This window comes from Chenopodium album, chromosome 23, assembly GCF_948465745.1.
Source record: "Chenopodium album chromosome 23, dcCheAlbu1.1, whole genome shotgun sequence".
Taxonomy (NCBI): Eukaryota; Viridiplantae; Streptophyta; class Magnoliopsida; order Caryophyllales; family Amaranthaceae; genus Chenopodium; species Chenopodium album.
The window spans coordinates 13,542,968-13,555,613 of record NC_137856.1 but is presented as its reverse complement, the minus strand read 5'-3'; positions in this window follow the sequence as shown (position 1 = coordinate 13,555,613).

Below are 12,646 nucleotides of genomic sequence, written 5' to 3'. Positions count from 1 at the left end.
GTTATGAAATTACTTTATGCAGGTATTATATATCCTATTTCTGACTCTAAATGGGTAAGTCCTGTACATGTGGTTCCTAAGAAGGGTGGGATGACTGTTGTTAAAAATGATAAAAATGAAATAATTCCCACTAGAACTGTTACAGGGTCGCGTATGTGCATTGATTATCGTAGATTAAATATCGCCACTAAAAAGGACAACTTCCCTCTCCCTTTTATTGATCAAATGCTTGAGAGGTTAGCTAATCATAAGTTCTTTTGCTATTTGGATAGGTATTCAGGATTTTTTCAAATTCTGATCCACCCCGAAGATTAGGAAAAGACTACATTTACATTCCCCTATGGCACTTTTGCATATCGTAGAATGCCTTTTGGTTTATGTAATGCACCTGCTACTTTTCAACGTTGCATGATGAGCATATTTTCTGATTTCATAGAGTCTATCATGGAAGTCTTTATGGATGATTTTAGTGTTTATGGTTCTTCATTTGATGCATGTCTAATTAATCTAGCTAAAATCCTGAAAAGATGTGAAGAATGCAACTTGGTTTTGAATTGGGAGAAATGTCACTTTAGGGTGACAGAGGGAGTAGTTCTTGGTCACATTGTATCTGATAAGGGTATACAGGTAGATAAGGCTAAGATTTCGGTGATTGAGCAGTTGCCTCCCCTAGTTAATGTTAAGGGAGTTAGGAGTTTCTTGGGTCATGCGGGGTTTTATCGCCGTTTTATTAAATATTTCTCTAAAATCGCTAAACCACTGACTCAGCTTTTACTGAAGGATGCCCCTTTTATTTTTACTAACGAGTGTCTTGAGGCTTTTAACAGGATTAAGCAGGCTTTGATATCGGCACCCATCATATGTGCACCCGATTGGAATCTTCCATTCGAAATCATGTGTGATGCAAGTGACTTTGCTCTAGGAGCCGTACTTGGACAGAGGAAGGACAAAGTTTTGCATGCTATTTATTATGCAAGTAAAACTTTGGATGAGGCCCAAGTCAACTATGCCACCACGGAAAAGGAGTTTCTTGCTGTTATTTATGCTTTAGAAAAATTTAGATCATATCTAGTTGGTTCTAAAGTCATTGTTTTTACTGACCATGCAGCTTTGAAGTACGTAATAGCTAAGGCGGAATCCAAGCTAAGGCTACTCCGGTGGGTTCTCTTGCTCCAAGATTTCAATATTGAAATAAAGGATAAAAAGGGAGTAGAGAACGTAGTGGCAGACCACTTGTCACGAATCAGGTATGATGAGGGTAAGGATTCTCTCCCTATAGATGATTCGTTCCCCGATGACAACCTGTATGCAGTTGTAGAGCATCACCCTTGGTATACGGATTTTACTAATTATTTAGTGGGTGGTACTCTACCTCCTGACTTGTCCTACCAACAGAAAAAGAAATTCCTTTCTGATGTTAAACATTATTTTTGGGATGATCCTTTTTTTGTTTCGTGAGTGTGCAGATGGATTATTTTGCAGGTGTGTTCCCGAATGGGAGGTTCACGGCGTCCTTACCAGTTGTCATACTTCACCCTATGGTGGACATCATGGCCCCACTAAAACGATGGCTAAGATTAATGAGTCAGGCTTCTATTGGCCTACTATGTTTAAAGATGCTAACACTTTTGTGCAGGCTTGTGACTCTTGCCAGAGGACTGGCAACATTTCGTGGAGGCATGAGATGCCCCAAACTGGGATTCATGAAGTAGAAATATTTGATGTTTGGGTATTGATTATATGGGGCCGTTGCCATCTTCCAATGGGAATTGCTACATACTTGTAGCCGTAGATTATGTGTCCAAGTGGGTAGAAGCCATAGCTTCATCAACAAACGATTCCAAGGTAGTCATCAAGCTCTTTAAGAAGATCATATTTCTGAGGTTTGGTGTTCCACGGGCCATTATCAGTGATGGGGGTACCCACTTCCATGAAAGACACTTGGACAACCTCCTTAAGAAGTATGATGTGTATCATAGAACCGGGCTTAGTTACCACCCTCAAACTAGTGGTCAAGTTGAGATCTCTAATAGGGAAATCAAGTTGATCTTAGAGAAGGTAGTAGCCAAGTTAAGGAAGGATTGGAGTATGAAGGTTGATGACACACTTTGGGCATACCGAACGGCATTTAAGACACTGATTGGTACTTCACCTTATAGATTAGTTTATGGTAAGGCATGTCATCTTCCTGTGGAGTTGGAGTACAAATATTTTTGGGCGATCAAGGAGATCAATATGGATTCAAAGGCCGCGGGTAAGAAGAGACTTCTCCAACTCAATGAGTTGGATGAGTTTAGATTGTCGGCATATGATAGTGCACGGATCTACAAGGAGAAGACCAAGAAGTGGCATGACAAGAGGATTTTACCAAGACAGTTTGCACCTGGTGATAAGGTTCTTCTCTTTAATTCCAGATTAAAGATTTTCCCAGGAAAGTTGAAGTCTAGATGGTCTGGTCCCTTGACTGTCACAAAGGTGAATAAATTTGGTTCGGTGGAGTTGGTGAACGACAAAGGTGAAGAGTTCAAAGTCAATGGCCAAAGGTTGAAAGTGTATCATGAAGGTGCTACCATTAGAGATGTGGAGGAGACTCTCCTAACTCCACTTCCAACATGAGCTTCAAGGTGGTAAGAAGGTCGTGCGGGACCTAGATAAACCAGCGCTTTGCGGGAGGTAACCCGTATTTCTTGCTTTCTAGCCTAGTTTTCCTTTTCCTTATTTTAATTTTTATTTTAGAGAGGCGAGGAGAGTGAAATTTTACCATTTTTAAGTGTTCTTGTACAGGTCTGAATTTGACAGGTAAAAAGACTTAGAAAAATTTGAAGAAGAAAAGAAATCGGAGAAAAAGAAGTGCAACCGAGCTGGGCACGGGCCCGATCGGGCGAGGCTCGCCCGATCGGGCGCGCAAGCAAGGCAGAAAATCAGCCTTTAATTCGTCCAATCGAGCGAAGCTGCCCGATCGGGCGCGCAAGGAGAGCTGATTTCGGAGATATTTTCGCCCGATCGGGCGCATTTTTGTGAAAAATCGAGTGAAGAAAAAGATATGTCGGGCGAAGCTCGCCCGATCGGGCGAGCAATCGGGAGAAAATTTGCTTCGTGTTCGCGCCCGATCGGGCGCGCAATTGGACTTCCAGAAATCCGAAATTTTGCCCGATCGGGCGCGCCATTATATAGCCGTCTCTTATATTTTCTTTTCTCTTCTTTCTTTCCTCACTTTCTTCTTCTTTCATCTTCTTCATTACTCTTTCTCTCTCTAAAACCTCCATTTTTAAACCTTTAACCACATCTTAACTTCAAGATCTCCTCTAATTACTCCATCAAAACTCAAAAATTCTTACATATTCCTACTCCTCTCATCTTCCTCTACAATCTACACTAAATTTTCAACACTTTCTCTCAATTTTTTTTCAAGCTCTAAGAGAGAGAAAGCTTCAATTTCCACTACATTTACAAGAAAATGGCTTTGAAGAGGTCTAGAACCGGATGGGATGAAGGGTCAAGGCAAAAAATGCCCAACATCGACCCGGAATTGCAAATTCCGGGATGGAGAGGGTGGTCATCACCACCCAAGAGCAAAGGAAAAGGATGATCAACCTTACTTCGAGACAGGTAATCCCTACTCGTTTTATTCACCATCCTACGCTTTCTAGGGTAGAAATTGATAAACCGGTTGAAAAATTGTTCAAAGGAATTGGCATGAGTGGTTTGTTTAAGTTACATTATGATACTTATGATTATTTAACTTTAGAATTCATTTCTAGTTTTAATGTCATAAAATCAAATGCTTTAATTTCTCATGTTCAATTTAGATTGCTTAATAATGATGTTAGATAGTCTTTAAAGGAGTTTGGAAAATTGTTTGATTTGAAATCCGATAGACTGATTAAACCACCCCAAGACAACATCACTTTTGTCTACCAATCCCTCACGGGGAATCCTAATTTGAACCTCCAACATGCCAAGGGCACTTGGATTCAACATCCCGTGCCAAAGCTTTGGTAACGATTTGTTGGCCTTACCATCTTTGGGAGGCATGAACCGGCTAACGTGAGGAGAGATGAACTAGAGCTATTAGGGTCATACATGATTCCTAGGAGTGACAAGCTAAACATAGTTCATAGGATGGCCCAACACTTCCAAAGGGTGGCCAATGCGGCCGAGTCGGGTAGGTGTAGGCTCCCAATTTATTTTGGTGGGCTAGTAACTCACATAGCGGTCAAACACCTTAGCTTTGCCCCTAACAATGATGGTAAGGTAGCCGACCCGACCTTAATGGACCTACCCTACATAGAAGGCCTTAATTGGATCAATGTCATAGGGGGTGAGAATTGATGGGTGATTCATAGGGAATAGGGTAAAAGGGACAATGCTTTTACCCTACCTAACCTGGCTTTGACCAAGTTTGAGAAGGGTATTCCTTCTTATACTTTCGACCTAGGCAACCAAGGTGAGGCCCAAGCGTCTCACCAAGCACCTCCCTCACCACCACCCCAATTTCACCAACCATCACCCAACCCTATACATACGACATTCCCACTTCCTCAACCAACTACAACATCGACCCTAACGCCCCATATGACTTTTCTGCTTTTAGAAGCTAATTGGATAGGATAGAGAGTGGGCAAGGGAGAGTGGAGGGTATGGTTAGGAACTTGGACTCTAGGGTAGGAGCCTTAGATGCTAGGGTTGGGGTTGTAGAGAGGAACCTTGGGCGGGGTTTATACCCCATGTATGATGATTATGCTCGTCAGGGGGCTATTCCCCCCGAATCTCTTGTCCCCGATTGGTTCCAATATCCTCAAGGAGGATATACGGACCCAAGTGCCTATGGTACCTATGTGGATTATTCATCGGTCCATGGATATGGGACCGATGTTCTTTTTGGTGGGCTTGGGGGGAATGTGGACCCTAACTACTTTGCAGGTGGTTCGGGCTATGGAGGTGGTGGTTCTAGCCATGGAGGGGCCAGTCCTAGCCATGGTGGCGGCTATTCGAGGATGGATGAGGATAAGGAGTAGGTTACACTCCCAAGTCAATGAGGGCATTGCTTGATTTGGCTTGGGGAGGTAATCTTTCGCTTGGTAATTCTTTCCTTTCTCTCTATTTACTTGCTTTCTAGTGTTGTTTTTATTTGCTTTCTAGTTTAGTTTTATTGCTTTCCTTATTTGAAAAATACAAAAAAATTGAAAAAAAAAAACGTTCCAATGAATTGTAAATCATGCTTCCCTGTGCCCCATACTTGAGAAAAACTTGTTTTGATTCTTGGTATTTGATGATGAATATTGTGGATTTGTTGGTCATGATTTGAAGTTTGATTGCTTGGATTCCTAAACATGCGTCAATTTTGCCCAACTGCTTGCGAATATAGTGCTTGACTAGTTGATTTGGTTAGGAATGTGTGATTAGTTCCTGGTATGTCAATGAATTTGAGTATTGGTTTGCAACTATGAGTAGTGTTTCATGACTCAATATTATGCACATGTGGAGGACGAAGGCATTTGTTCTTTAAGGTAGCCTTCAGATTTATATAGGTACATTTGTTCCCTTCTTGCTACCTATGTTGTTGCCTTGACTTATTTGTTGTTTAATAGCCACATTACAAGCCTTATTTGCCCCATTGGTTACTAGTCCCAAGCTTGGCTTGGGGGAGCTATTAGTGAGTGAGGTGAGGGAGTTTGTAGTGTGCACATTACTTGCACAATTTGGGTGGGTTTTGAGAAGTAATTTGTTCTTGATCATATTTTTGTTTTGATGAGTTTTAAAGTTGTATATATTTGAGAAACATAAAAGTGTGATGAAAAAAAAAGAAAAAAAAGAAAAGAAGTTCAAAAAAAAAAGTGAGAATTTTGAAAAAAAGAAAGTGAATTCTAATAAAAAAAAAGAAAAAAAGAGCAAAAGAAAAAAAGTGTTTAGTGTTCAAATGTTCTAAGTGAAGGTTAATCAAAAGAAAAGAAAAAAGTAGAGTTTCAATGAAAATATTTCAAGTTTGAGTTCAAAGTTTGTTATTCACTTTAGTTCATTATTATCATATTTTTATGAGTGAATATTGTAAGAGTTGGGATTGTTTATATTGTTTGGAGTATATTTGGTGGATTGTTATTGGAGTTGGTTGTGTTGGAGATATGTATGATCATTATTTATGATCATGGGTTTATTAGGATCTGGCTCCCTTAATGCATAGCTTTTCTCTCACATATTTCCCTAAATTTATCCTACCCTTTACCCTAGCCTTACATTACAAGCTTTAAAGACCTTCCGACCTTGTGCATAGAGTTGTGTAAATGTGAAAGTGTTGCCTATCAATGTAATTAAGTTATGACTTGACATATTCCGACTCGACTATTAGGTTGAGTGTATGTCTTTTTAAACACACGAGTGTTGTGAGTTTGGGAGGGCATTGTTCACATAAAGGGGTTGGGACGGAGAGCGATCGAGTACATCTTTTCCTCGCCACATAAATGAGAGTTGAGTGTGTGAGCACTAGTCTTGAATTCTATATGCTCTTGTGGTTTGCTCTATTTGACAATTGTTGTGGAGGAAGGGTGATTAGATGAATAAGATTGATTGATGTTGAAGCGTGTTCGTTTGATTTGCCTTGAATCGTTTGTGCTTGATTTTATTATTGGGGTGAGGCATGTTTTATATGTTCATTGATGAGCTCTTTGCTTAGGGACAAGCAAAGGTTTGGCTTGGGGGAGTTTGATATGTCCATTTTATATAGAGATTTACCCCCGTCCCTTGGTCGTAATTAGTAGTGTTTTTGGCTCTTTCGAGCCACTTTTATTACTAATTGGTGTTTTCTAGTGTTTTTGTAGTCTTTGTTGAGTTTTATAGGAAATTGCATCTTTGGAGCTATTTCCCGGGTTTTCCATGGAGCAACTACGAGAATGAGAGAGAGCACGACCATCATTGAAGCCCAAAGGCCGGCTAGAGCCATCGAGCCGGTGATTAAGGGCTCGGTATTTGGAATACCGAGGTATTTGGACCGAGTATTCAAGACCAAAAGAGGAGATTCGGATTGGGCCGAGGAATCGAGCCCAATTGAAGTTCCAAGCCTCAGAGTGAAGGCGCGGCCGATCGAGCAAACATAGGCACGATCGGGCGAGGTGCGCAGCAAGGGAGGCAAGTGCGTAGCCTAAGGCGCGCCCGATCGTGCGAGCACCTAGCACGATCGGGCGACGCTACTGCATGGGAGCACGAAGAAAAAGGCGCGCCCGATCGGGCGGCCCTTAGCCCGATCGGGCGCGTGTTTCTGGGGAGCTGTGTTTGTCGAAGCACTTAGTTTCTAATTAGGAGTTGTTTAGAATTTCGTTTAACTACGTTTTAGGATAATTATTTTTACTTACTCTTTTCTCTTAACTTTCTCTCTCTACCTAGTATTTTTCTCTCTCTAGATTTTTCTCTCAACTTTTCCCTTGTTCTTGATTACTTTGCAATTTCGTCGACTCGGTACGATTTCTACTTTAATTAATTTCAGTATTTTCTTCCTTTCAATTCCTTATGTCTTATTTTATTACTTTGCATGTTTTAGATTCAATCATGTCTGAGTAGTTTAATTCTAGGGTTTATGGGGATCCATAATTAATATGAGGGAATAATTTGTTATTATTGATTATTGATATTGCATGATAATTTCTTATTAAATTGTTTTAATTCTTTGCAATTAGATTATGAATCGAGCAGATGTAATTTGATTGTGAATGTTTAGCAATATTGAATTGATGAATCGAGCAGATGTTAATTTAATATTAAAGGCTATTTTAAATAGGAACTTAGATCTAGTAAATTGCAGGAGCCTGTTAGATCTATGTTGATTAATAAATTGCGAGAGCCTGTTAATCATGTTATTCGTGCAATGTTAATTATTAATTGTTATTCCGGAATATTAATTATTGGTGAACCTGTGATCCTAGGCCTTCTTATTATTGATTTTCTCCCTAAACTTAATCTCCGCAGTATAGTTTCATATTAAACACAACAATTTGGTTACCTTAATAATTTAGATTATATTAATTAATTAGGAGTAGAAAGACCAGTTTCCCTGTGGATTCGACCCTACTTCCCTATCTACTTTAGTTAGAGGATTTAGGTAATAATTTTGATTAGGTGATACGACTTTAGCCTGTCACATGCATAGACAAATCAAGGAATTTACCATTATACATGTCCTGAACCATTCCCCTAGTATACTCATACATGCCCAATAAGCTAAACCACAAGCATCACTAAGAGAACACCCATGGTAACTAAAGAATCTAATCTATCAAAGTATGCATAAAAGGGTTCATCATCAAATTGAGGAAAAGATAAGCATGCCATTTTTATACAAAGAACAAAGAAAAGAAAACAAAAATCAAATAATATACAAGAACCTAGATAATCTAATCAACACAAACTAATGAATGCATTAGTCCCCGGCAACGGCGCCAAAATTGATCGAGGATTAAGTAGTGTCGTTGGTCTACTAACCCTAATCAAATTAAATATTTATAACCTAAACTACCCTAATACGAGTATAGGGGTAAGTAAAGGGTCGAACCCAAAAGGACTAAGTGTATCAATCTATGCTAATTAAACTACTAGGAAAGCTTGTGAGATAGAGAGAGGTTAAACTAAACATAACTAAGAGCAAACACCCTAAACTAGGGAAAGTGGAATCCAATTACAACAATGCATTCAACAACATCATACAATTAGATGAAAATGACCTAAATTGGATCGATTAACACATTTAACTCACTCTCGCACAATTAAGCATGTTAATTATCCTACTAAACTAATTCACTCTCGTGCAACTAGCCTAGCAAAGGTATGGAAGAATTTAGGGCTCTCAACCTACTCACTCTCGCGCAATTGATTGAAAATACAATTAAGAACATAAAATCAATTAGCTAGAAAGAGTCTAATCCATAAAAGCATCATCCATACACAATAATCAAGAAACAATTCCATACTAATCACAATAAATCATTCAATTTATTAACATAACCTTCATCCATTTCCCTAGAACAAAATCTAAGCTAACATAATGAACAAAAACAAGGAAAACAAGATAGAATAATAATAAAAGCAAGAATCAAATAACTAAACTATTAATCTACTCAAATCAACAAATAAATAAGCAAAAACAATAATAAATGAAAGCAATAAAGGTGAGAGAAAGTTAGGAAGACTCATTGAATAATGAGAAGAAAAATCCACAAAATGCTTCTTCAAAATCCCAAAAACTCCATGAAAAATCCAAGCTTTCTCTCTCTAAACTACTCCTAAACTAGAGAGAGATAATCTTAATCTAACCCTAAGAGAGAGAAAATAAAAGAACCAAAACTACTCTAATCTAATCTAAAATAAAGTTGATTCAAAGGTTGAGAGAAAATAACCCCAAAGGGGGTATTTATAATACAAGGCTAAAAATAAAATAAAAGAAAAGAGAAATAGATTAGAAAATAAAATAAAACAAAAGAAAAGGGAAATAGAAAAAGGAAATAAAAAATAAAATTAAAAGAAAATAAAACCCCAAAAGATCCCCAATTCCCTCAGACCCGATTTCCCCTTCCTATTCGTTTTTGGCTGCTCTGATTCGCATCACCACCTCCTCCCCATCATCTCGTGGCTACTCTACTTTGTCATCCAACATCACGCAACCATCACCAACTGCTCAAATCAGCATCATCATCATCTAGCATCAAATCGTGGCCATCCAAATTTCATTAAAATCACGTGAAAAGCTCGTGACTGACCCACATTTGTGCGCCCGCGAAGACGTCGCGCAGAGGTCGCGCAAACTTACTACCTTAACTATGTTTTGGACTCCAATTTGTGCGCCTTCTGACAAGGCTGCGCGGCCGCGAAGGTTTGGGAAGCTTGGGGAAAACAATTGTTGTGAATTTGGTTCGATTGGTTGCAGATTGGTGATGCGGGGAGGAGCTGCTTGTTGCGGCTGCGGTTGGTGGTAATTGTAGTCAAGTGGCTGCTGTTGGGTGGAGGAGATGGTTGCAGTCGTGGGTCGAATTGATGGGGGGTGCTGTAATACCCCGTATTTTTATACTTATTTTATTTAAAGTATGTATTTTATAAGTATTTAAATAGTTGTAATTATTTTAATTAAAATATTTTAATTAATATTATTATAAAAGGAAAGTTTATTTAATTATTTTAAATCAAAAGTTGGGGTTTTATTTTAGGAAAGTCTAATTTTAATAAGTTTTATTAGGGAAGGAATTAGGAAAACTTAAAAGAGGAAAGTTTAGGGAAGAGGGTTAGTAGAGAAGGGGTATAAATATCCCACTTATGAGGCAAATCAAACTTTGCCCAGAGTGGAGAAAACCCAAGGTAAACTTCTCTCTCTCTCCTCCTTATTTTTCTTTCTTTTTCTTTTCCCCTTCCCCTTATTTTTTTTTCGGCTACTTCCCCCTCACCACCACTGGCAGCCACCGGCAGCTGGTGGCCGCCGGCAGTGGCTACCGGTTCTCTTTCCCCTTTTCTTTCCGCTTTTTCGAACCAAAAAAAATTTTAATCTTTCTTATTTTATTTTAATCTATGCCTAGATCTAATTATAAATTATGAGTTTTGGGATTAAATTTTTATGTTTGAATGTTGTAATTATGTTAATTAATTTTCAAATTTGGTTTTTAATTAAAAAGCCCCAATTTTTGAAACCCTAGGTTCTTGATTTATGACATTATGAAAGTTTATGATGTATTAATGTTTAGATCTTCAATTTAAGTGCTTTAAGACCAAATTACAGCAAGTTTTAATTAGAAATAAAGTGCTGGAATTTTATGTAGAACCCTAAATATGGTGTTTTTGAAGGAAATTTAAATTACCCATTAAGTGGGACTTAATTATGATGTTTTAAATATAATTTCAGCTTATTCTAATTAATTTATGAGGGGTTTTACAATAGTATATATTGCTGGAACTTTGTTTAGAGTAGGTTTTAATGCTCTATTATAATTTTAATGTGTAGGAGACTTCGAAGTGAGCAATTTTTACTAGTCGTGGCGATTTTAAGATCGTATTCAAGGTACGTTCGCGTACTTAGCATATTTTGATGATGTAGGATCATGCTAGGCTTAATTTCAATTAATTGCAAGTAGCATCATGCTAAGGTTTATGTATTGAATTGTGAATTATTGGTGTTGGTGATTGAATTGTGAAGCATGAATTATTTGTGATGGTTTATGGATCGGAAAATTATATTTTGGCATGATTATATGGACTACATATTTATTTATGGCATGATAGAGAGCATGTTTGATTAAACTATTTGTTTAATTATGTATGGAATATTAAAAAGGAATTTTATTAAGGTTCATATAATTTTTATTGATGCTTTAAGCATGAGGAAGGAGCTATATAAGTGTCTATGTACACAAGGAATAAATAGTATGTTGGTGCCTTTGTGCACTTAAGGTGTTTTTAACACCGAGGGATAGGATTTTTGGCGCTTTATGCGTTCAAGGTGTCTTTGACACTAAGGTAGAATTTAAAAGGGTTAACATTAAATATTATGTGGTTACTAAATATTTAAGAATTAAATTGGTATGTTTAATTGACTAAATTATTATTGTTGATTGATTTATTATGCTTTGAGAGTCACCACCAAGTCCAATAACATGTAAATAACGTAAAGTGAAAGAGATTACGCACCAAAACTCTTGGAACGTATATACCTTGAGTATGAACAATGGGGGGAGTTATGGGGTTTTATATTTAACCATAACTTCTAATGGAGTACAGGACGCTGTACATTCCTTTTTATTTATTATTATGCGCAGGAATTCCGCCACCTTTGAGTGGTTTTGACGCTGGCACGGTTAGCTCCCGTGTCAGTTAACCTCAATTTATTTGGGGGAGGTTTAGTAGGAAACCCGTTTGATGCGTAATCAACGCTAAATGAACTATTTAGTGTCTAGTTAAAGTGTCTTGTTGAATGTTGTGTGTGCTTGTAAACAGGTGCAATGAGGTAAGTGTGTGATGATAGGAGAAAGCATGTTAGTTTGTTTCATTACGCTTATGTACTCAGCTTTGCTGATTGTGTGTGTGTTTGTGTCTGGCTATGTCTTTATCTTGTCCCTACGATGATCCATTTTAATGGAGAGTAGTGGGGGCAAGTGGGGATACTCTTTTCAGGTATTGAAGCATGTTCATGACGGGGCATGAGTGAAGAGAGAATCATGCTAGATTCCATTAGGATATGATGTGTTTTATGCATTGAATATTTTATGATGTTTATTTTGATGACTAACACAAAAGTTTGGTTGATTCGGTTTTGAATAAGGGCCTTAAATGGTTCCAAGTTGTAGTGGATTTTTATTTGACTTTGGTTTTGTTGATTTTCAACTTTTCTTTCGTTGGTTTGCCTTTTAAATTGTGTTATTTAAATAGTTTTGGTTTTTAAGTCTTCCGCTGTGTATCTTTGATAATTGCCTTAGCCGTTTTCACGGTGGCGGTAATGTCTTAGATATTCCTAAACATATTTTCAAAGAGTAAAGGGTGTATTTTAAAGGAAAGGAATTTCTAGGGTGTTATAAAGTGGTATCTGGGAGCTTTGGTTGAGATTTTAAATTACCACTAACACGAAAACGTTTTTATATTGATTTAAACTTGGCCAAGTGCTAATTTAATTTTACAATGTCAATTT